A 24,891-nucleotide genomic window follows, 5' to 3' on the forward strand; every position below is an offset into this window, starting at 1 on the left:
TACTTGCAAGTCGCTTTTCATCTAATACAAAATCCTTCCCACACAACTGTTTTAATCTAATAGTCTTCAAATTTGGAACACGTATAGCATTCATAATTTATAATATCCCTTTTAAGCAGTTGGTAACTTAAAAAAAAAAAAACATTGTTTCAAGATGGGGAAAATCCACTTTTATGTTTCCAGTAAAGATATTAATAAAAGATAGTAAAAATATAAGTATTACCCTAAAATTAGAAATAATAGTGTAAGTCTTCTATCAGATTCAATAATTTACGTAAGTTTCAAAATAATAAACCAAAAATTACTGCACCTGATATATTTTGAAAATGGACCTATTTCTGAAATATTTTCTGCATATTCGGAAATATTTACTGCATTTTTCAAACTTTTAACGTTTTTAAAATTGGAACCACAGCATTCAACTGCTAAAAGTAGGGAAGAAATATGTTTTTTACTAGTACATCTTCTGCACTACACGGAAAGCGTAAATCATGGATATGTTTTTAGGCTTAGAAGACAAGAGAGCTAATTCATCTTCAGTTATACACTGACTGACACAGCAAATGCAACACCAACAAGGAGTGGTCAGAACTTTATGCCAATTGCAGGGTAGACTGACGTCACTGAGGTATGCTCATGATGTGAAATGCGCCGCTGTGCTGCGCACGTAGCGAACGATAAATGGGACACGGCGTTGGCGAATGGCCCACTTCGTACCGTGATTTCTCAGCCGACAGTCATTGTAGAACGTGTTGTCGTGTGCCACAGGACACGTGTATAGCTAAGAATGCCAGGCCGCCGTCAACGGAGGCATTTCCAGCAGACAGACGACTTTACGAGGGGTATGGTGATCGGGCTGAGAAGGGCAGGTTGGTCGCTTCGTCAAATCGCAGCCGATACCCATAGGGATGTGTCCACGGTGCAGCGCCTGTGGCGAAGATGGTTGGCGCAGGGACATGTGGCACGTGCGAGGGGTCCAGGCGCAGCCCGAGTGACGTCAGCACGCGAGGATCGGCGCATCCGCCGCAAGCGGTGGCAGCCCCGCACGCCACGTCAACCGCCATTCTTCAGCATGTGCAAGACACCCTGGCTGTTCCAATATCGACCAGAACAATTTCCCGTCGATTGGTTGAAGGAGGCCTGCACTCCCGGCGTCCGCTCACAAGACTACCATTGACTCCACAGCATAGACGTGCACGCCTGGCATGGTGCCGGGCTAGAGCGACTTGGATGAGGGAATGGCGGAACGTCGTGTTCTCCGATGAGTCACGCTTCTGTTCTGTCAGTGATAGTCACCGCAGACGAGTGTGGCGTCGGCGTGGAGAAAGGTCAAATCCGGCAGTAACTGTGGAGCGCCCTACCGCTAGACAACGCGGCATCATGGTTTGGGGCGCTATTGCGTATGATTCCACGTCACCTCTAGTGCGTATTCAAGGCACGTTAAATGCCCACCGCTACGTGCAGCATGTGCTGCGGCCGGTGGCACTCCCGTACCTTCAGGGGCTGCCCAATGCTCTGTTTCAGCAGGATAATGCCCGCCCACACACTGCTCGCATCTCCCAACAGGCTCTACGAGGTGTACAGATGCTTCCGTGGCCAGCGTACTCTCCGGATCTCTCACCAATCGAACACGCGTGGGATCTCATTGGACGCCGTTCGCAAACTCTGCCCCAGCCTCGTACGGACGACCAACATTTCCAACCGTGCTCCTCTATCAACTTATCTCAGCCTTTCCCACCTTCTTCATTCCACATATCTCACTGTCCTTTCCACCTCTCCGAGAGAGCGCGTTACGCTCTAGAGGGCCCGCCCCTCCACCTCAGGGAGGGGAATGAAATATTTTAAAAAATAGAATGTCGGTACATGCAGAGTGGGTTTCGGCCCTTGGGTTTCGTCTATTAAGGGGCCACGGCCTGCCCGTGGTCCAACAGCTCTGTACTCTGACCGGCCAACCGAGCAGAGGAAAGTTGGCCACGGCTCTACCGTGGCTCTACGCCTCTGCATTCGGGAGACGGGCCTGGGGCACAGTGCCGGACTTCACGCCTGGCCCCACCCGTCGGCTGTCCTGACAATGGTTTTCCTTGGTTTTCCATTCTCCTGCACTAAGGTGAATGCTGGGACAGTTCGTAGTATAGGCCACGGCCGCCCACTCCCTCACCTTCTCCGCACATCTCCTTCACCGTAACAAATCTCCCGGCCTGAGAGACGGCGTTACCGTCTAGGAGGCCCGCCTTCCCTTCAGGGGAGGAATGATAGCGTTTAGTAGTAGCAGTAGTAAATAATAGAAGGCGTAGAAGTCTGCTGTGATACAGAAAGAAAAGAACAGTTTCTCTTTCTCTCAGTAAGTCGATTGAACGATCTGCCGCATATTCTAGAAAATCTGTTTCCAGAATTAAAAGAATTAAAATATTTCTTGCCTCTCCACGCACCCCCTAGTAAAAAAGAGGTAGACCAATTTTTCATCATGATGGAGACATGATATGTGTGTACGCGTGCGTGATGCAATTGTGGGCTTTAGATGATAAAGGTTTGGAAAAATCTTATCGATCAGACTATCAATTCAATTCAGAATTCAATATATTCATTTGGCAGTTCTACTAGAAGAGTTGAGTTCCCTTCTTGCTCCTCAACCCCACAAAACGAAGTGTCACTAAAACTTTCACGGATAGTACTTTTCCTCCGTCCATGATCAAGTGTGTTGCTTAGCGAGAAGCAACTCGCGTAGAAATTCGTAATCGTCTGGAATCGAACTAAGAGCTTCCGTTCTGGTATCAACGCACAGATGACGCTAGAGACCTAGTATTGCACCCATGAGCTCATTGGCCTGATGGACGCATTAATTAAATTATTGAAATTCATATATGTGAATACTGCAGAAAGCAGGGAAGAGCTGGCAGTTTCACAAAGCACTACGCAGGCACAACACTGGCTGCAAAATATCCCCTGAAACCACTTTAAGTCACGTACAGGAAGTAGGGTTGCTAAAAGCTTTCTCCAATAAATGTTTATGATACCGCCGAGTATCGGACTTTCTACAAGTTTTCTCACGGGAAACCGCAGTAAGGATTGCGGCGCACCTAAATCGTGTGACAAGGACGGAACGAATACCTGTCACCCCTTGGCAAAAATGGTTTTACCCACGCCAACGTGCGGCAGTAAAATTCTAACCAATCAGAAATTCCGAAATTAAACTGTCCTACACCAGCGGGAATATTTATAGAGTATTTCGTGATTTGGTGTCGGGAGAAGTAGAGAAATACTGTGTCCTGATCTGCAAATAATATTTAAGGAATTATTTACGCGAATACGTGATTAGCAATTCCGTAAATAATAAGTTTTCAACATTGTGTGGAAGAGTGGTTTCGTCCGGGAATCTGACTGTCATGGCGGGAAGGTGCCGTGCTACGAGTGTAAATAGGCCCTATGACGCATTTCAGTTCATAAAATAATCTACCATCATTTCTGATAGCGCAGTGCGACATGCGAATCAAACCAAATTTTGGAATATCTGGAGTGCATTTTCTGAACATTTAACCTACGGACAAGTGAAAAAGTGATCCAAGGTGCAATATCACTACGCCACATCCCCTCCAGTGGAACTACTTTGAGGCGGGGGTGTGTGAATTTACAAAACCGGCAGCGACAATGTGCCGATACTCCAGTCTTAGTTGAAATTTCTGTGTGTACAGGCGACTCTTCAGAAGGTGGAGCGCTAAGTGACGGCCATAGCTTGGAGTGAGTAAAGTCTTTGATCAGACAATATACAGTTAGGGAGAACTCTCATAATAACATCAGGTTATAGGAAACATTCAAACACTTTGTTACAGTAGTAATGGCGATGTTTATTTCTATAAAATACTTCCTAAATGAACACTTAATGTGGTGAGCACGGCGGAGTACGCAGATGAACAATGGGATATTTCAGAACAATGTGGTTGCACAACATTTCCTTAGCTCACACGTAACGTATGCACTAGTATTTGGGTGGAGAGATTATTATTCTAGGAGGACTATATTTGCATAAAATTTCTCTGTGACTTACATGGGAGCAGTGCAACCAAATTTCCGCAGTTTAATGAAAATTACTGTTTCAATGGAGACATTGGGAACGAGCAGTAGTTGTGCTAATTACAGGGAGAAACTTGTTTACTACTGGGATATAACGGGACCAGGACTGCTCGTCTATTTCCACGTCCGAGAAAGGTGAATGTCTGCTAAATCCCTTGTATAAACAAACTGTAAGGGGGCGAGTTGTGGAGACACGCCGTGGAGGACACCGGGCCAGGTAGTTTTGTTCCTGACTTAGATCAACAACTCAAACGGATGTTAATTCATATGCAGTGTAATTTATATTTTACTATAATTGTTAAGAGTGCGTGTGCTGCGAAATAAATCTTACGTGTGCTACGCAAATATTAATCATGGATCATAATCGTGTGCACGAAGTGTCATATATTATCAGCAAGATGAGGAAGATGGGGTAGATTAATGGAACGGGGGCTAAGGAGGATCCAACTTGCCTCCCAACACTAAGGTAATGAGCATCTTATAATTTTGTAATATGTAATTGAGGACGACATGAATAATTCGTGGTCAATTTTAGGTCTGTAAATTCATGTATTCTTGTATATAAAATTTTCACGTACTGGATGGTGTAGTTATGTTTTAGCCGTCGTTTTGCAGTAAAAGTCAGGAGGGAGACCAAGACAATTACATCTGACGACTCGGGATGTAAATGTCCTGGTGTCAACATAATAATAATAATAATAATAATAATAATAATAATAATAATAATAATAATAATAATAATAATAATAATCAGATAATATTCGTATTTTCTCTTAAAAATTTTTCTCGCAAATTTATCTGAATCACTTTGACATGAGTTTATTTGTTTTTACATAATATTGAATCCTAATTTTCTGTAGATATTTCACGCCCAGTGTAATTTCAGATTTCAATGTAATAGTAATAATAATATAATGTGTAATGGTGATATTGTGATTCTCGTGGATGCCGCCGAGCTATTATTTTATTTTAAGTAGACACGATTACGGCACGTCCAATATTATTTATTCAGTGATCACATTTTAGATAACCGTTTTCTTTGGATTTTATATCCTTATATTTGGTAGTGTAGCGTTAATACGCGATTTTGTTTTCTTTCGGAGTACGCGGTTCGTGTTTTCTGTAGTCGTATATTTGACAGGCAATCTTGTTGTTACCGTCATAACTAAAGAGGGAAACATTGCCGGTCAGCTCTGATAATTCATGGCAGCACGTAAATGAGAGATGAAAGATCAAAGTATGTGAAAAAAGAGGTAGTAATGTCCCTGATGAGAATAATCAAAGAAATGGAGAATAGAGGCTAGAGGACAGTGTCGTATAACGGTGTCGTATTGATGAATATGTGAACGACACAGTGAATTAATAAAATATTGGCCCGAGGAAATGGGTGAGAATACATTGATAAGTAAATGCTACGTTGAAAATAATGAAGTGAATATGAGGATTGAAAGATAATCAGTTTAACTAATAGAGTTAAATCTACGACGACATATATGATAATTGTAGGCGGAAGGCTTATACATTCAAATACTTTCCAGGGACGACGTAACACTCGGAAATATGCAAATCAGAGGCCGAGTTGAGACATGAACAGAGCCAGCCAGCAAATGTATATTTTGAAAGTCATTTGTGATCATGATGATGTGTAATTTTCTTAATCATTATTCCTAAAAGTTGAGAAATATCATGTCCAGACATTTACGTCTGTTGTCAGGAGATTGCCGTCAAATCCACCTCAGTTGGTACTTGAATTTCAGTTTGATAGCGATGTTCTGCATTTTTGATTTCGCGTGTTTTATTTAATTTTTCATAAGCAGTGATCACTTTTATTTTGAGATTTTCTTTCCTGTTCTTTTCGTTCCTTTGGGATATATTTGTTACTGTGTTTTTTTGTTAATGTTGTAAGACTGAAGGTACGTGAATATTGTTGTGGTTACATGATTTTAATAACATAGGTGTAGTTAGGTTATTTTTTAATTATGCCTTTGGGAGGACAGTTGCTTCTCCAGTGCAGTGTATATTTTGTATATACTAATTTCAAGTGTTAGGTTAGTAAGACCACGGATTATTCATTAGTCAGAATCAAACTGAATATTTATGCTCAAAGGCATCGTAATCACTAAGAGTTTGGACCCCACTACAATTTAATTAGGGAAATGGAACCGACCTTTAATAAGAAATTATGTGATAAATACCGCAAACTGAGTAAATAAGATGGAATCTGCCTCCATCAACAATGATATCATGCAATTTTGGTTATTCACAGTTCAAATCCAGACAGCGGAAAGCAAGCTAAACTTAATGTTGTAAAAGGGTCGAGTTCATTAAATAAAATCAAAACTGAGGCGCTTGGCCTAATTAAGTCATTTTAAGTGTCCAGGCTATCATAGCAAATAATGAGTAAATTGACAAAATAACTGAGTGTTCATAATCAATGTTTGATGTGGTAAATTTTCTTTGTTCAGCCACCAGGTATTTGTGTGATGGCAAAGTTATACGAATAGTAATGAGATACCGTGTTCATGGGATTTCTTTATTGTTATCCATGTCTATTTTATATAACTGTGGTTTTACAGTTGGGTAGTTGTCAAATTAGCAAGTATTTTGGAATCAAAAAACTTAGAATACCCGCAAATGAAATCAGTGTAATCAATTAATCAATTAATAATTTATGCAAGTCAAATTTATTTAAAATGACGGTTTAAATATAATTCAAGAGGTGGTATATCATGAACGGTGAATCTTGGTTGATCTACGGTCTGTTGTTGTTGTGTCATGGAAATTGAAGACACGAGTTCGATTGGTGATGATCATTTATTTAAAAATTTTGTTGACCTTAAGTCAGATTCACTAGGCAGATGTTTGAATTTTTGTTGAGAAGACACGGATTGTTTTATTTCCTATAATTTTATTTCATTTTATTTTAACTTCACTTTATTTAACTTTTCATTTCATTACTTGATTTGCAGATTTTTGTTTATAAATTATTTTACTTATTTCAATTTAATTCAGTCTCGTGGGTACCGTTATTTGGTAGTTAGTTGAACCCATCTTTCACTCCCTCAACCCTGATCATGTGGCCCGACAACTCCAAGGAAGATGAAGGACGTAACCACACCCAAGAAGATGAGAGTCCATGTGAGCGGTAGGTATTATTTGATGTCTTTATTTACAGGAGCAGCCGGCGCAACAATCAAGCAGGAAGAATACCGCAACGTCTGCCTTAAAAGGGCACAGTATACATAGACGAACACTGGTTGCCAAGGTTACAACGGTGTCGGGAAGTTCAGGAATGATTCAGGGGTCAAATTTAGGACCATTAGGTTTTTCTTTTTTTTTGCATTTATCAATGACTTGCCTGAACAAGTGAAGTATTACAACTGTTTGCTATACGCGGACGATTTCAAAATTTTCAAAGTCATTGTAACTATAAATGACTGTAAACAGCTTCATGTGTATCAAATTGAAAAATTGTAAAAAAAACATTTTTAAAATACCTACAATATAAAAAATTTGGCTGCTATCCTCGTATCGTACCCTATAGAGATATCTTTTTTAAATTTCCGAGTGGAAATTTTATAAATTCACAGATTGAAAGATGCAGTAAAATTTATTTTTAAAATTGTAAACTATGTCATTGATAATCCTGAATTACTGCCTCTCTTAAATTTTTATGTACCTCGCTTAAATTCCAGAAATAACATAACAGTTTTAAATGAAAAAAACCAGGACGTGTGCCCACGATAACTCGCCGGTGAACAGACTCTGCAGTATCTTCAACAGTGCCACTCAGAATAATAATGGCCTTGACTTCAGTCAGCCAATGTGCGAGTTTCTAACTGAATTTCATCGCGCCATTTTATGAAGTCGTAAAATTAGGGGAAATTGTTATGTGAAGTTCTCTAATATTATGCTTGTACGTGAATTGCTTCTTATCTTTTATAATTTTATTTTGACGTGTGTTTTTTAAACATAATAATATAAGACTCTTCAGTTTTTAGAGAAATACTTTGATATTTCATTGTAGGTGATTAGATAAAATTGTAGAATATAGTTTAGATATAAGTACCACCATGTAAATTGTAGTTTATGTGACGTAGTTGTCACTGTAATTGGGACACTAAGTCCTCTAGTGTACAATAAGTAAATAAATAAATAAATAAATAAATAAATAAATAAATAAATAAACAAAAAATAAATAAATTGATGTCAATAATTCCAGATAGATGCCGCAGGTCCAAAATATATCCATGTTAAATATACAGAAAAAATCCACATTTTTAAAATACCTACAACTCAGTGTTGAAAACATCCTAGGGATGAATAAAATATAATAAAGTATGAGAACGAATTTTTTATCTATTCCTAAAAATTACAATCCTTTTCTTAATCATCGTTATCTGGTTGATTGGATTAGCAGTTTGCCTTTTTCTACCACTACGAGCGCTAATGTGTGTCAATGCAGAGTTTCATTTAAGCCCTTATAATTACATGCGGTGTGAACATTTTCCAAAAAAATCATAATTCTTATGAGGTATTCAATCAGTAACACAATAATTACAGAAATAATTAATTAAATAAGTTAATTTGGCTAGGATTTGAATCAAAGGGAAAACGAGTAAATAAACAAACTACTTTAGGCTGCTTTCCGGACCTACATTTAGGTTGGAAGTAAGTTTCGAAATTTTTGTTTTTCTTAGTTTGCGAGAGCTATCCAAAACTCACAATTTGAAATATTTCAACTTTCTGAAAAATTGAGGAAGTTGTTTTATTTTACGTTTCTCGTAGTATGGGAACCCCTAACGTGCCTTCTAAGGAATGTTTCGTTCAACATTAAAAAGCAGAAAAAATTTCAGTTGGGTCTCTTCATAACATACAGAAAAGAACAACAGGTCGCCATTCCATAAGTTGGATTTCTAGCTTATGTGAGGACACTAACTAACAAGGGGGCATTCCCTACTCGTCACCACCGATTTCGCTCAAATTTATAGAATATGCAGGGTTTGGCCAGAAATGAAAGTACCCGAAGTGGGAACTCCAGACGGCCGAGCGTATAGAAAATAAAAATAAAAATTCAAATGATGACGCGACTCTCGCACCGTAAAAGCCACTTACGTTAGTGCGCACGCCGAGCAGTTGTTAGCGTAGCGGTTAGAGCTCGGACTGGCTGCTTGCTTGTTGTTTAAAGGGGCCTAACATCTAGGTCATCGGCCCGCTCGGACTGGGTGGTCGATGGTCGTGGGTTCGACTCCCTGTGTGGAGACTGTTTTTTTTTTTCTGTCAACTTCTATGTTGTTTTTATTTTATTTTTTGCTATTTGCTTTTCGTCGCATCGACACAGATACGTCTTATGGCGACGATGGGGTAGGAATTGGAAGGAAGCGGCCGTGGCCTTAATTAAGGTACAGCCCCGGCATTTGCCTGGTGTCAAAATGGGAAACCACGGAAAATCATCTTCAGGGCTGCCGACAGTGGGGCTCGAACCCACTATCTCCCGATTACTGGACACTGGCCGCACTTAAGCGACTGCAGCTATCGAGCTCTGTTCTATGTTATTCATTCTCCAATTACGGAAAGAGGTGAATAATTCCTTTTATTTATTTATTTATTTATTTATTTATTTATTTATTTATTTATTTATTTATTTGTACGCAAAAGGCATAGAAAAGGAAAAAATTGGGATTTCATTGTCAGAATTTTTTCTACCTGCGCCAAGAATCTATTGTTTGTGTACATGCGCCAGGGGCAACCTTCACTTGTCAGGTGAAAACGAATCTTACAGTGAAACGACTATTCACGTTTATGGCACATTCCCCAAGAATGGGAGATAGCCAATAAAGGAGAAAAATGAAGAATTTCTGTTTGAACACGTCGGGAAAGTTCGCAACTCCAAATTTTCTACAATTGTGCGCTCATTAATTTTTCTTTTTGCTAGTGGCTTTACGTCGCACCGACACAGATAGGTCTCTTCCCGACGGTGGGATAGGAAAGGTTTAGGAGTTGGAAGGAAGCGGCCGAGGCCTTAATTAAGGTACAATCCCAGCATTTGCCTGGTGTGAAAATGGAAAACCGCGGAAAACCATCCTCAGGGCTGCCGACAGTGGGATTCGAACCCACTATCTCCCGGATGCAAGCTCACAGTCGCGCGCTCCTAACCACACGGCCAACTCGCCCGGTCATTAAAAAATTACGCTCTTTATGCCTTTTACATATAAATAAATAAAATAAAAGAATAATATAAAATGGAGAAAAATATTCTCCACACGCGCAGCCGAACCCACGACCATCGAATTACTAGTCCGAGCTCTTACCGCTACACCAAATACTGCTCGGCGTATGCATTAACGTAAGTGGCTTATACTGTGCGAGAGCCGCGTCATCATTTGAATTTTTATTTTTATTTTCTATACGCTTGGCCATCTGGAGTTCCACTTTGGGTACTTTCATTTCTAGCCAAGCCCTGGATGTTCTATAAATATGAGCAAAATCGGTAGTAACGAGTAGGGAATGCCCCCTTGTAAGTCAGCACCGTTCAGGCATTGATTACATCTCTCTCTAAATCAATCTCACACTACAGCATGTCTGTTTCTTATAGGGAAGGAGAAACCAGGGCATTTTTCTTCTCTTTCCGTGGATTTACTTAAGAAGAAGGCTTTAGCGTAGACCTCATAAACGTATAATATCCAGAGATGATGAAGGAACTTCCAACAATTACTGAAAGCAAAATGTCCTCCTTTTCCTTCCTCATTGCTTATTTCTTCAGTTTTCGTTGAGGTTACCTCAATATCGCGGAGAAGTTATACGGAGTTCTAGAAGAAAAGAAGAGGAGATGAAGAAAGTTTGTGCAGCAGCTTGTCACTTATTGGCCGAGTTGTGTGCGGTTTGCAATGCTTGAATTTTTTAACAGCCTAGGGTTACCGTTGTATCCACACAGTTAATTGTTTTAAAGGGCACCCTTCAGCAGAGATCAACGATAGAGTTGTAGGACTGGGGGAACAGAAAGACATGGCAACTTTCAAGGCCTGCAAAGTAATGTTCTTTAAAAATACGCACTTAAGGAATTTTTCGAACATGAAGCCGTCCATTGTAGATTTATATGGAGAGATGGCTTCCTCAAAGGGCTCTCGTGAAATGTGTTTTAACGCTTAATTACTCGCTTCGGATCACAGAAACCCGAGTGAATATTCTTTTATCAGTTCTCAGCGATACATGGTATTATAAAATATCGCCAGCACTATGTAATTTAAACTGTTGTAGAGTTACTTGCCATATTGTAGCTGGGGTCATTGTTCACAAATTTCTTGCCCATATGCCACTGTTATGAGACTGACCCGACGCGTGTGTGTGTGTTCTGCTAGAATGTATACGTAGAAATGACTAGAAAATTAGTGACAGGCTAAACTCATTCCTTTTATTTCATGTGTAAGATTTACGTTATGGTTTCGGCTGCATGGTTTAACTGGTTAGCATTCTGGCCTTTATTCAAAGGGATACTGAGTTCGATTCCCGGCTGTGTCAGTGATTTTGACCTTCATTGTATCTTTTCTCCAGCTCGTGACTGGGTGTCTGTGCCGCATTCAATATATTTCATCGTATGCATTCCCCCATTCTCACAAGTGTCGGCCACATGGGCGTCAACTTGAAATACCTGCAGCAGGCCATTGCATATATAGTTCTGTAATAGTAGATAGTGTGTTGTGTAACGTCTGTATAAAGATGGATACAAACATCCAGTCCCCGATCAAGAGGAATCTACCATACGAAATTAACAACCTAGGCCCGGCCAAGAATCGAATACCAGAGCACTTTGAACAGAACGCCACTACGCTGATCATTCAGCCAAGAAACAGGACTTCGTATTTCGTATAGGAATGAATAATTTCGTCCGCCTCTGTGGTGCAGTGGTTAGCGTGATTAACTGCAACCCCCGGAGGCCCGGGTTCGATTCCCGGCTCTGCCACGAAATTTGAAAAGTGGTACGAGGGCTGGAACGGGGTCCACTCAGCCTCGGGAGGTCGATTGAGTAGAGGTGGGTTCGATTCCCACCTCAGCCATTCTGGAAGTGGTTTTCCGTGGTTTCCCACTTCTCCTCCAGGCAAATGCCGGGATGGTACCTCACTTAAGGCCACGGCCGCTTCCTTCCCTCTTCCTTGCCTATCCCTTCCAGTCTTTCCATCCCTCCACAAGGCCCTGTTCAGCATAGCAGGTGAGGCCGCCTGGGCGAGGTACTGGTCATACTCCCCAGTTGTATCCCCCGACCAAGAGTCTGAAGCTCCAGGACACTGCCCTTGAGGCGGTAGAGGTGGGATCCCTCGCTCAGTCCGAGGGAAAAACCGAACCTGGAGGGTAAACAGATGATGATGATGATGATGATGATGAATAATTTCGCTTATACTACGCCATGAATATACTTATAATTTTTTATTTGCAACTGTGGGTCAAAAAGACTCGACGCGAGTGTTGATGTACCTTTCCATCACGCGAGTACTTGAGGGTTAACAGGAAAAACAAAGAGTTTATGAGTCTCTTGTAACAATAATTCCAAGTTTACTGCCATGTTCCTATAAAATATATTCGAACACAATGAGATATATTAATTCCACCAATGTGTACGCCAGTAAAAACTCTCTCTTCCTCACCCTAGGAAATAAAAACAACTATAAGCGGTTCTCAGGAATTATTAAACGCCATCTATAAAACTTTACTACTCTTCCAGTGATATTAAATTCAACTGTAATCCTGTTCAGTAAGGAAGTGAAGAACCTAGGTATGACCCTGATTGAACTCCTGACTGATCTTCACACGTAAGAAAGATGTACAGGAAGCTACACGCGTTGAAACGACATAAGGACATTTTGCCACAAGAGGTAAATATAAAACTTCTCCAAACTTTGAATTATTACGCAAAATTAAAGCGATGGGGTCGGAACTATTTCGCGAAATAACGCGATTTTTTTTTCTTTTTCGAGAAATCTCTCTATATAAAATAAAAGTTTTGTCTGCACATTGCTCAAAATTTAAAAAGAATGGTATTTCTATATCGGTCATGTCCACAGTAACAAGGAAATGGACTTTTTAATTTTTCGTCATGTCTGTCTGTCTGTCTGTCTGTCTGTCTGTCTGTCTGTCTGTCTGTACGCACATCACAAGAAATGACTGAGGGAATTTAATGAAAATCGGTATGTTTAGTCAGGGAATTAGTCACTACAATCTAGGCTGTAAATAATTTTATCCATACTGAGAGAAATGGTAGTTTAGGGGCCTAAAATTGAATTCTCAAATATTTATGTTATTATCGATAAATACAGCATAACAAAAACTATAGAGAATAACTTTTCCGATCATTTATGTCTTATACATTTTTACCGTACCGACTATGATAACAGAGATATTCATGAATTTCAATTTTTGTTGCTAAGTCTAAACCACGAGAAAATGGATATACAGAATTTAGTGAAGATCGGTATGCAAATTCGGGGTATAAGGAATTACATTCTAGGCTATAAATAATTTTATTCACCCTGGACGATATGGTAGGTTAGGAGAAGACGCCCGAAATTTAACTTTTAAATACCTATGTTACTGGTCCTATAGAAAAGGAAAAAGCTATGCGATTTTACACAATCTTACGCACAACGTATACACTACTTAACCTAGAATTCCGTAGCGAAACACGGGTATATCAGCTAGTCGAACATAAATTAATGCGAAAAAATCATGCCCCTACATCATACAAAGCAAAGTCACCTCCGTACAGGCCATGAAGGCCCTTGGAGGAGTAGAAGGTAAAGGCTTCCACCATTGCTAACCTCAACACGTGATGGGGAAGAGTGGTTAGCTCTACGCCCGGCCGCCTTTGCCCCCAGGAATTAACCTGGTACTCATTTTTGGTGTAGGCTGAGTGAACCTAAGGGCCATATGCACCTCCGGAAGTGGAAATCTCGTTTCTTAAAGTTTACGATTTCCTGACGGGGATTCGAACCCACGTCCTTCCGGGCGAACCGAGCACGCCTTTACCGCCTCGGCCAGGCAGCCCCTTCTACATCATACATCATACGAAATTAAACAAATTCAACATTTTGTCTTCAGATTTTCATCTGTAAAGTAAAACAGAATGTTATAATTAATAATAAGCAGAAGGAAAAGAAGAATGTTATTGATTTTATTTCGCACTAACTACTTTCACGTTATTTGGAGACTCTGAAGCGCAGGAAACTTTGTCCTGCAGGAGTTCTTTTACGTACCTGTAAATCTGCGGAGCCGGCCTTGCGCTTTAGAGGAAGTGTGCCTGCTTCTTACCCGGTAGCCCCACATTATATTCCCGGACAAGTCAGGTATTTTAACACGAATATGGTTTGGGCTCGGGGGTGGGTCCTATGTGGAATTCTTCTTAAGCCGTCGTCTCCAAACGGAGGTAGACGATCCACACGGCCAGCTCCGATCTTGACGTTGCAGCCATGCCATGTGGATTTATTGGAATATCTCTCAGGATCTTTAATGCAGTGGTTTCCCGTTGCCTTCTGCATCCTAATGCCGTTGACCAAACTGGTTCCTCCGCCTTTGGGAACAATTTCTTGTCCCCAGGACAATAGAGTGCCCTTACCCATACCCGCTCATCCACTCTCAAAGAGACTGTTGGCACTTGGTATAGGGGATCTCCTTATACCGGGAGATAACCGGTCCCATCGTTCGTTAGCCGCCTGCATATAAAATATGACTATTATATGCAGTCGTTACCCCTCTCTACCGCGGGGAGGTGAATGTCAGGATTTCACCGTCATTGAAACAAGGACCAAATGGCATTTCCTTGTTTCTCTGGTTCTCACCAGTTTCCCGACACTATTGTAACCATGGCAACCATTGTTCGTCTCTGTACACTAGCTCAGTAGCGTCATCTTATCAGTGGTGGTGGTGATTGTTGTTTTAAGAGGAAGTACAACTAGGCAACCATCCTCTATATAACACTAATCAGAGGGAAAGGTAGAAGGGATCCGACACTTCGAAAAATGAAGATATCGGTCAAAGAAAGACAAGGGCCACGAAGGGCGTGAAAATGAAAGACTCCCTAGCCCTCGCAAATCTAATAGCGTCGGGATCGGAAAAGGACAAAAGTTGACCAAGAGAGGTCGGATAGGACAGATGAAAGTGATGAGCCGGGCACAAGTAAGTGGAAGCAATGCCAGGACTCAGCTAAGGGCCCCGTGGTCGCCAACCCACGCTCCAAAGTTTAGAGCCCCTGTGGCCCCTTTTAGTCGCCTCTTACGACAGGCAAGGGATACCGTGGGTGTTATTCTACCGCCCCCACCCACAGGGGGGCGTCATCTTATCACTGAGCGCTTTCTTCCTTTAACTATCTGTAGCCCCATAGGCTTTGCTTTAATTTGGTTTGGATTTGAAAATCTACCGACACAAGGCTGCGGTATTTGTGCCTTGCCGAGGTGGTAAACCATAATCTATTCAGGAAGGACACGGATTCGATCCTTCTCAAATAGTCAAAATTTTAGGAACGAGATTTTCACATCTGAAGAGGTTTGTGGTCCCGAGGTTCCCTTAGCCTGCACCGAAAATGAGGACCTGGTTAGTTCCTGGAGGACGACAAGGTGGATGGGCATAAAGCTACCCACTCTATCTCACATACTGCTGAGGTTAAGGAAATATTTACCTTCCTCTCATTCAAGGGGTCCTTCAAGACCTGACGGGGATGACATTGTTTTCCTCCGCTTTCCTTTACAAATAATACCGGAACTAATTTACAAATCTCGGCTTAGATAGAAAGTGTGTAATTATTATTATTATTATTATTATTATTGTTACGGAGATATCCGTGGTAGGTAGAGGTGAAAGAAGGTGCGGGTGTGAATGGGTTTCAAGCTACGAAATTAACGTGCAATGTAAAATTAATTTAAAATTTAACTAGGTTATATTTTCTTTTCAAAAACAAGAGATAAAAATCATAACAGGTACAGAGTAGCAAAAATGTAAGTACAATATTACTGGATTCGGGCTCAGTGCCCTTACTTCATAACTCTCGGGCAATCAGCCCCGCCTTACTCCAAAAAAAGTTTTAGCCAAGGGGCAGAAAACCCCATTCATGCCCAGGAGCACTGGCTCCAAACATTACACATAAAGCCTGCACGAGGCATACAGAAACAAATTTCAAAGAGCGATCCGCTCTCAAAATTGTAAGCCTATCACAAGGCCACACCAAACTCTACCTTCAAGCTGTCCTCTAAGGACGTATTCACAGGGGTAAAATACCCAACCTACTGAGGTCTATTACATGAAAAGAAGGTTGATTACATGACCTCTAAAATAACAATTTGAGAGGAGGCGATCTTGCACTCCTAATACACTTTGTTTTTAAAACCTAATCTGGCTCTGGGCCGCTAACGCAAGGGCTAATCCCATACTACAGAGGTGACTTAGAGAAGAACACTTTACATTACATAAACGAAGAATAGTTTGAGAAAATACGTTCACCTCAAAACAAATGTGAGTGGGAGCTCGAGAGGGTTAGCACTCTCTATCCCAATATGTAGCTTTACAAGAAAACGATGAAAAGAGTAATTACATTTTAGGAAAAGGTTACATGATGGAAATGCTTCGAACCCGCCGCGAGTGTTAAACTGCCGACCTAGCAAGAAAAGAAGTTATTAATAGGCCATTACCTGGTGTTGAACGGCTGAAGAAGAAAGAGGCGCTTCCCGCCTCCTGCAATGTACTTAATACACTGAAAGATAGAACAGAAGTGGCCTGGAGACCCTAAAATCAGCAGTTTATATCCTCTCGCGGAAGATTCTAGGCGTTAGGGGAAATAAAACACCCTCCCTCAAAGTTTTTATTGGCTAGGGAAAAGAAACCCCTACATAGAGGAAGAAGAAACACATTATTGGTGGAAAATTAATTAAAGAAATTCGGGATTGGCTAGATCCAAAATAAGGGGAAAAAGAGGGGTATACAGCCAACTTAAACCATGACAGAAAGAAATTTAACAAAGAACAAACTCTTGAAATAAAAATTTCTCCAACAAAATAGTTCTTTGATTTCGCACTAGGTTGCACTATCGTAATTCTTCAGTAGTGTCCTCTAGAAGAGAAAGTTCACACCTCTTACTTCAAGCGAAACAAAGACACATCAAAAATGACACAGTTCACAAACTCAAAAATTTCCAAGTGGTGACATCTTCTGAGAAACGAGAAAATCAATAGAGTAGATAAAGTTCAGATTTCCACCAGAAGAGGAATTTCAACTGGCGCAACTTTTAAATGACCGGAGTAGAGGTGTACCGCCCGGTACAGACCTCCCCCCCCCAAAAGTTCCTCCAAGGGGTAACACAGAAGAGCATAACCTTTGATTGAAAGTAAGGTCCAAGTTTTAATGTGAATGTGGAGATAGTTTGCAGTAGCATTTACAAGATTTCTTAATTCAGTTTCAAAATGTTGTTGTTGCAGGTGAATGAAAGTCTTTATGTTTGTAGAATTTGAATTTCTGAAGATAAACTTTTAATACTTAAAGGTGAAGAAAAATTTTGCAATGTCCACCAAATATTGTTGTTGAATTCCCAAGTGTAGTTATTGCTTATGGTGACTGTCCATGTAGTTGATGTAGATTGAGTCGGATGGCCAGACCGGCCGTTGCAGCTTGCGTCCAACGGAGGCCGCTCGGACCCCTCAAGTACCCTGAGATACCGCTCGCCCGCACTATGAGGGGAGCAGAGGTGTTGAAGTACGCCGCGCCCGCGGTGAACAGATACAGGCTGCGGGCATGTAGCAGGTCGTGCGCCGCACATCAGCCTTGGCCGGGAGGAGAGCTCCGGCTCGCCGTGCACATGTCGTCCTCGCTGGAGAGGAGGGGGCCCATCCCCCTCCCCAGTCGCTGCACGGAGCTGCGCGGCTGCGGGGGCGCTGAAACATTAAAGCTAGGCGGCAGAATTGTGTTGGACAATCATCTTCTTTGAGGGTACAGGCTTGTGGAGAGGTTGAGGGGCCAGCGGCGTGTAGATATCCATGGCATTTACTATTATGAAGCCACAGTGTAAGGTGGAGCAGGAGACGGGAGCGTGGTAATGGCCGTGGCAAGAACAGGATGGCAGTTTAACGGGTCGGGGCAGGTTTTACACAAGGCTTACATCTAAAACCAAAATATTACAGAAGGGGCAGAATGCCTTAAAAGTGAAACTCAAAAAAAAAATATAACCTTCATATCCTTTCAAAATAGTATGAAGCAAGTTAACACAGAAATTACACCGGTTTCACCTGGGACAGGTGAACTCTAAATATCCTCTCGGTGGCTGGGTTACTAAGCAATAAGGTAACCGGCGTAAGAAAATCGAGAATGATACAAGGCCCATGAAATCTGGGGGCAAGCTTGCCCGCGGGAACAAAATTTTTGACCATAACCTGGTCACCTACCTTCAAAGTGGTGGGTCTCCGTCCACGATCATACCTTTCCCTAACCTTTTCATGAGATACTTTAAGATTGGCTTTAGCCTTCTTCCAAAGATCTTTAATGTTGTCCGGATCTATTGTCTCGGGCAGAATGTCATTCAGAGACCAGAGGTTAGAGAGCGGCGTGTTGGGAACGAACTTAAACATCAAAGAAGCTGGAGTAAATTTGTGTGATTCATGAACCGCCGAATTCAAAGCAAAAGCTAACCAATGCAGGGACGTGTCCCACCTAGAATGATCTTCATGATGATAGGCAATAAGTGCGGACCTGAGATTACGCTTAACCCGTTCAGCCAGAGATGGTTGAGGGTAATAAGCAGATGTAGTTACATGAGAGATGGACAAGTCAAAACAGAATTTACGAAACAGATTTGATGTAAAAGCTTTAGCATTATCAGATACAATGTATTGGCACGGACCAAAAGAAGCAAAAATAGAATTTAGGCAAGTAATGGTGGACTGAGCGGTAGCCAGCTTAGTCGGAAATAACCAAGAAAATCTAGTAAAGCCATCTACGCACACAAAGATGAACTTGTTAGCATTACCCTTTGACTGGGGGAAGGGTCCAACATAATCGATATACAGGCGTTCCATGGGGCGCGACGCTTGATGCGAAGACAAAAGGCCTACCTTGGTGGACATGGTGGGTTTACTAAGCAAACAAGATTTACAAGCTTTTACAAGTTCACGGATTTCACCGTCCATACCTTTCCAAATGAACATTTCACGAATTTTTTCACGGGTTTTAAAGATTCCAAGACGCCCTCCTAATGGGGTCTCATGATAATACTTGAAGATCATAGGCACAAGAACCGCTGGCACGACAACCTTCATCATCTTATCATGCCTCGATGGGCAACATAAAACACCATTCCTCAGAACATAAGGGACGACATGTTCCCCAGAAGAAAGGGTTTCCATTATCGGAGCCAGCGTCGGATCTTCACGTTGGTATTTCTCGATATCCCTAAAGAGCATGGGAGCATCTGTTAGGATGGCATTAACCTCAGATAGTATGGACTCGGAAGGTGATGAACTGTCGACAGGTTCATGGGTCTCGACGTCGTTAGAAAACATACGGCTAAGTCCATCAGCAACAACATTTTCAGTACCTCTGATATGTCGTACATCGAATTGGAAGGCAGAAATACGGATGGCCCAACGGGCTATACGACCAGTACGACGCGGCCTACCTAAGACCCAGCTTAAGGCTTGATTATCTGTCTCCAAGTCGAATTTGACATGTTCCAGATAGAGACGGAACTTTTCTAAGGCAAATAAAACTGCCAAACCTTCAAGCTCATATATGGAGTACTTTGCTTCTTGAGCCGAGAGAGTCCTAGATGCATAGGCGATGGGGCGCCTCCCTAGTTCAGTCTCTTGAAGAAGGACTGCAGCTACCGCCGACGACGACGCGTCGGTTTGGACGATGAATTTCTTCGAGAAATCAGGCATAGCAAGTACAGGGGCATTACAGAGAGCTAATTTAAGGTCTTCAAAAGCGGCTTGTTGAGACGGTCCCCACTCGAATTTGATGCCTTTCCTACGGAGAAGGTTTAAGGGCGCCGCTCTATTAGCAAAATTAGGAATGAACTTCCTGAAGAAATTCACCATGCCAATGAACCTGGCGATACCTTTAATGTCCTTGGGAGGTTTAAAATCACGGATGGCCTGTGTTCTAGAATGATCGACTGCTACACCATCAGGTGACACAATATGCCCTAGGAATGACATAGAGGGCTTAGCAAAGGCAACCTTGGACAACTTAACAGTTAACCCAGCCTTACGAAGGCGATTGAGAACTTCTCGCAAATGATATAGATGTTCTTCAAAGGTTTCGGAAAATACGACGACATCATCCAAGTAGTGATATAAGTACTCAAATTTGATGTCGGAAAAGACCCTATCTAGTAGCCTAGTGAGCACAGCTGCCCCCGTGGGGAGACCGAAAGGCACGCGGTTGTATTCATATAAATTCCAGTCCGTGGCAAACGCTGTAAGATGTTTGGACTCTTCGGCAAGAGGAATTTGGTTGTAGGCCTGATTCAAATCCAAGATCGTGAAGAACTTGGCCTTACGAAACCATGAAAAACAAGAATGAAGGTCGGGAAGGGGCACGGATTGCAACACCACCTTCCGATTGAGAGCCCTGTAATCAATGACAGGCCTGAAGCCTCCTTGGGGTTTCGGGACTAGAAAAATAGGCGAGGAATACGCTGACTTAGAGGGCCTAATAATACCATCCTTCAACATCTGATCGATGATTTCTTTCAGAGCCTTCATTTTAGGTGGAGATAGCCTATACGGTGGAAAACGGACAGGAATCGAATCCGTGACCTCAATTTTGTATTCAATAAGGTCAGTAACACCAAGAGTATCAGAGAACACCTCGGGAAACGACTGACACAGTTTCCGAATACTATCAGCCTGCTCCTCAGGTAGATGTCTAAGGTCTAACAACATCTCATCCTGGGTAGGCGAAATAGATGAACATGATACAGAATTACACTTTAACAAGGGAATTCTACAATTGGACGCAAATTTGAATGTGCACGACCTGCTCTGGAGATCGAGCACAAGACCAGTGTGAGAAATGAAGTCCGCTCCCAATATGATGGGGCAAGACAAACGCTTGGCCACAAACAATTTGATCTTCCATGTAAATTTAAAAACCCGAATTTTGACATGTAAGGAACCTAGAATTTCTAATGGAGATGAATTAGCCGAAACATATTTAACAGGAGATGAGTCATAGTCAGGGAGTTTACAAACAGATTTCAATTTAGAATACCAATCAGCCGAAATAATGGAACAAACACTGCCTGAATCTAAGAGAGCTGTTATAGGCTCGTTATTTAACTCAATCTTAAGAAAAGGAACAGGTGCGGGGGTATCCGCCGCAATCCTAAGACACTCTTTAGGGCATTCAAAAGATGAATTTGAAGGCTGGTCGTTCTCTGCATTTACAACCTGTTTACTAGGGGCTAAGTCTCGGGAAGATGGATTAGTCGGCTCAGCCGACGCCACTAGTCACCTTTTATTATTGGCATAGCTGGAATTTGCACCAGAAGTTGAGCAGGAGGGGGTGCTATTTGAGTTTGGGCAATTCTTGGCGATATGTGAGAAGGCCCCACACTTAAAACAGCCTTGTGATGACCCTGCTCCATTCCTTGTCCCACTTGACTTGATCAGAGGACACTTATTCCGCAGATGGTCAGGCGACCCGCAAGCATAACATTTACGGGGATTGACTGGTCGGCGAGGTGGAGGCCGAGTGTTACTAAAGGAAGGCGGGGGTTCTTTCGCGACACGCAAAGAATCGGCGTATCTAACTCCTTCCGCTGAGACGGCCAGTGCTTCAAGTTCAGAGAAGGTTTGCGGACACGCCGCGAAACACAAATATGACCTGTAGGATGGCGAAATACCTTCTACAATAGCCTGCACAATCTGATCTTCAGGAAAGTGCAGAGCAAACACCCTAGTGTAGAATTTGATATCTTGAATGAAATCGGCCAAGTTTTCATCCAAGCGCTGTACACGGTAATAGTACTTCTGAATCAGGGAGGACCTGGCCCTAGCCGGGATGAAGTTAGCTAGCAAATGGGCATGGAAATCCTCAATAGATGATTGCTCGGCAATGGCTCTTACGATTTTATCAGAGAGAATACCAATAGCATACGGATAGATAATTTGCAAAATTTGACATGGCGAAAGAGAAAAAACAAGAGCATGATCCTGAAATTCCACTAGAAATCTTAAAAATGAAATTACATCACTGGTGGTGTTGACGGAAAACTTAGAGATACCTCTAAGCAACATTGCCAATGGATGAGGCAAGCTACTGAACCCAGGCGACATAGTCGTTAAAGGTTTCAATGGCAAAGAAGTTAATTCAGAGCGGATGTTACCCAATGACGCACGGCGTTCAGATTCGTTGTTCGATGGGGCAGAGGTAGTTTGAGCAGCAACGGTTATCCTATTGACTTCTCCCTGAGGAGGCTCTTCCTCGTTACCTACATTCACCGTGGCGGGTTGATCAGTTTTGGGAGGAACTTCGCCGGTTAGCAATTGAGTGACCTTATTAGACAATTCAGAAATAGTTTCAAGGAGCGTATTAGCGTCCTTCCTCTGAACGTCATTCACCTTTAGAGACAACAGATCATTAACTCTATTTGCAAAGTGATACAGCCTGCCTTGCACACGCTTAATTTGATTAGGAGACGGATCGTTTTCATCAAAAAAGCTGACTACAGATGCTAGCCCGGTAATATTCTCGACGATCGTGGAAAGAGAGTCATCAATTTCTTTCTCTCTCAAATTGGGGATGGAAATGGGCAAATCAAGGGACTCTCTAAGCTTGTTGGTGTCGATTGCAACCGTGCCTCCAGATTGCACATTTCTGATAGTTAACTCGTATATCAACTCCTCTTTGCGCAAGTAGTTAAGGAGGAGAACATCGCGAGGGCCGGGCATGATGACAGAACAATTTTGAAAAACTCAAAAAATTCCAGCAACTGAGAAAATTATTAGAGTTCGAATCAAAGCAATGTTTAGCCGTCAAAAGGGGCTAAATTGAGACCCATTCAACCACGCTCTGCTACCACTTGTTACGGAGATATCCGTGGTAGGTAGAGGTGAAAGAAGGTGCGGGTGTGAATGGGTTTCAAGCTACGAAATTAACGTGCAATGTAAAATTAATTTAAAATTTAACTAGGTTATATTTTCTTTTCAAAAACAAGAGATAAAAATCATAACAGGTACAGAGTAGCAAAAATGTAAGTACAATATTACTGGATTCGGGCTCAGTGCCCTTACTTCATAACTCTCGGGCAATCAGCCCCGCCTTACTCCAAAAAAATTTTTGCCAAGGGGCAGAAAACCCCATTCATGCCCAGGAGCACTGGCTCCAAACATTACACATAAAGCCTGCACGAGGCATACAGAAACAAATTTCAAAGAGCGATCCGCTCTCAAAATTGTAAGCCTATCACAAGGCCACACCAAACTCTACCTTCAAGCTGTCCTCTAAGGACGTATTCACAGGGGTAAAATACCCAACCTACTGAGGTCTATTACATGAAAAGAAGGTTGATTACATGACCTCTAAAATAACAATTTGAGAGGAGGCGATCTTGCACTCCTAATACACTTTGTTTTTAAAACCTAATCTGGCTCTGGGCCGCTAACGCAAGGGCTAATCCCATACTACAGAGGTGACTTAGAGAAGAACACTTTACATTACATAAACGAAGAATAGTTTGAGAAAATACGTTCACCTCAAAACAAATGTGAGTGGGAGCTCGAGAGGGTTAGCACTCTCTATCCCAATATGTAGCTTTACAAGAAAACGATGAAAAGAGTAATTACATTTTAGGAAAAGGTTACATGATGGAAATGCTTCGAACCCGCCGCGAGTGTTAAACTGCCGACCTAGCAAGAAAAGAAGTTATTAATAGGCCATTACCTGGTGTTGAACGGCTGAAGAAGAAAGAGGCGCTTCCCGCCTCCTGCAATGTACTTAATACACTGAAAGATAGAACAGAAGTGGCCTGGAGACCCTAAAATCAGCAGTTTATATCCTCTCGCGGAAGATTCTAGGCGTTAGGGGAAATAAAACACCCTCCCTCAAAGTTTTTATTGGCTAGGGAAAAGAAACCCCTACATAGAGGAAGAAGAAACACATTATTGGTGGAAAATTAATTAAAGAAATTCGGGATTGGCTAGATCCAAAATAAGGGGAAAAAGAGGGGTATACAGCCAACTTAAACCATGACAGAAAGAAATTTAACAAAGAACAAACTCTTGAAATAAAAATTTCTCCAACAAAATAGTTCTTTGATTTCGCACTAGGTTGCACTATCGTAATTCTTCAGTAGTGTCCTCTAGAAGAGAAAGTTCACACTTCTTACTTCAAGCGAAACAAAGACACATCAAAAATGACACAGTTCACAAACTCAAAAATTTCCAAGTGGTGACATCTTCTGAGAAACGAGAAAATCAATAGAGTAGATAAAGTTCAGATTTCCACCAGAAGAGGAATTTCAACTGGCGCAACTTTTAAATGACCGGAGTAGAGGTGTACCGCCCGGTACAATTATTATTATTATTATTATTATTATTATTATGCAAGATCCATGGCTAAATGATTAGAGAGAGTGCCAGGGGTTCCCGGATTCGATTCCCGGTCGGGTTGGAGGTTTTAACATTCATTGGTTAATTCCGATAGCTGGAGGGCTGTGTGTGTGTGTGCGTGTGTGTGTGTTTGTTTGTTTGTTTTGTGCCGTCTTCATAATAAGAATTCATCATAGTAGGTCGCCTATACGGCGTCAGCTCGAAAGATCTGCACCAGGCCTCTTCGGAGGCCACACGTCATTAT

Source organism: Anabrus simplex, chromosome 9 (genome assembly GCF_040414725.1).
Source record: "Anabrus simplex isolate iqAnaSimp1 chromosome 9, ASM4041472v1, whole genome shotgun sequence".
Taxonomy (NCBI): Eukaryota; Metazoa; Arthropoda; class Insecta; order Orthoptera; family Tettigoniidae; genus Anabrus; species Anabrus simplex.